A 2,183-nucleotide genomic window follows, 5' to 3' on the forward strand; every position below is an offset into this window, starting at 1 on the left:
TGTTGCCCCAGCCATTCGAATGTACCAAATTAGGCAGCGAAAGAAAATAGTGGTGGAGAAAAAATTGTGGGTCACACGTCCTACAATTGCGTCGTCAAATGTTCAATGTCTTCAAACTTGTACGAGACTTCCTCTGGAGCAAAGGAACAATTCGACTGTGTTACTTTAGCCTGTGCTAGTTTTAAGGGTGGATATTTCCCTATGCATATATAGGAAGAGCACATGCATTAGAAAACCATATATATGAGTCTATCTTTTGTGATAAAACTTTCTTCAAATTCTCATACTGCAAAATTGGATCTGCAAAATATAGACTAGACAAACAAGGATTTAGCATTAGTCGCATACCTCACGTAAATCAGTTGGTATTAGGTGGGTTGTTATAAACCATATGGGACCTCTCATGCATGTAATGTTCATTTCTCTATTTGACTCATTATACTTGAGACTATTTCTTCTTCTCAACTCCTCTCTCTTTTTCCCTCTTGCTAGCAGTGAGCAATTTCTTTATTTAAGCCCTCAACTTTCACTATCACCTTATTAACTTAACAACCATATATAACTTGCCATAAAAAATTTAGGGATAAAATGGCTTCCTTCTGCTTAGCTTCTTTCTGCATAATGGTACTGAGTTTTTCAGTAACATTTGCAAGTGGAAATAGTGTTCCCAACAAGTCCAAGGAAACATGCATTAATGATGCAACTACCGTGTTAATTTTTGGTTTGTACCCAGAAGCTGAACCTATCATAAATTCATGGGTGGAAAGAGCAGTGTCTCAAGACCCCAGAATGGCTGCTTCTTTGCTTCGTCTTCATTTCCACGACTGCTTTGTTAATGCAAGTCCACTTTTTTTTTCCTTTTTTTTTGAATAGTATATTTTATGTTAAATAATACTCCATATATATGTAAAAACATTTCAGGGATGTGATGCATCAGTATTGCTCGACGATACCCCTAATTTTACTGGAGAGAAAACAGCTGCCCCAAACTTGAACTCATTGAGGGGTTTTGAAGTGATTGATTCCATCAAAGCTGATTTAGAATTGGCTTGTCCCCAGACTGTATCTTGTGCTGATGTTCTTGCTATTGCTGCTAGAGATTCTGTTGCTATGGTATTATATTATTCCTTATACTACTAACAAATTAATAATTCAGAACTTTTCCAATAATTAATGCATGCAACTCCAATTATTGCAGTCAAGAGATTGGGGATGGGAAGTTCAAATGGGGAGAAAGGATAGCTTAACATCTAGCAGAAAAGCAGCAAATAACAACTTTCCTGGACCAAATTCTAATGTTGCCACCCTTGTTTCCAACTTTCAAAACCTTGGTCTTTCTCTTCAAGATATGGTCACTCTCTCTGGTAAACTTAATATGAAGGGCTAGATGATATTATATTGATTTAACATATCACGGTCTAAAAAAATATAAGACTAATTAATTTTTATTATACTGAAGGTGCACATACAATTGGAAGGGCTAGATGCTCAACATTTGGTTCCAAGCTAAATGGGGGTAGCAATTCAGACATGAACTTGGATTTCTTGCAGTCACTGCAGCAACTGTGCTCAGTTTCTGATACAAACACAACATTAGCAAATCTTGATGACACGACACCATCAACGTTCGACAATCAATACTACGTTAACCTTCTCTCGGGAAAAGGGTTGCTTGTTTCAGACCAGGTTTAGCAACTGGGGATGACAATACTAGAGAAATAGTGCAAACTTATGTGGATGAACCATTTGTGTGCGTAACTGTGTTAAAATAAAAATCAGAAAACTGTTAGAAGAATAAAGAAATGTATAAAATAGTAAAGAATCAGAAATATTCCGAGTCCACAATTTTTCTTGTGCGTCCTTAAGGAATTTTAACCCCCTCACACGTTGCCAAGGTAATGGATTAAGTCCTCCCACGATAAAACGGAATAAACCTTCCTGCAACAGTGGCAATACAAACTGCATGATACCAACGAACTCAAAGAACGGAGCAAAATCACACTTACGAATTTGAGAGAGAGAGACTGCGAATTAGGATGCAGTATATTCAGAAAGAAAGAAGTTCTGGAGTGTTTTTCGTGTCAAGAAGATGCAGCCTTGCCTCAGAATTTATAGGCAAATATCAGAAGAGGTGTCTGGAAAGGTGCCTTTTCAGAAAATACGCGGCCTGCCGCGGTTCTACC

The 2,183-nt window shown here is 37.5% G+C and overlaps 1 pseudogene; it reads left to right on the plus strand.

The window, feature by feature from the left end:
- Positions 1-568: 568 nt before the first annotated feature.
- On the plus strand, positions 569-1,791 carry LOC104249511 (peroxidase 40-like; annotated as a pseudogene).
- Positions 1,792-2,183: the final 392 nt, after the last annotated feature.

Source organism: Nicotiana sylvestris, chromosome 7 (assembly GCF_000393655.2).
Source record: "Nicotiana sylvestris chromosome 7, ASM39365v2, whole genome shotgun sequence".
Taxonomy (NCBI): Eukaryota; Viridiplantae; Streptophyta; class Magnoliopsida; order Solanales; family Solanaceae; genus Nicotiana; species Nicotiana sylvestris.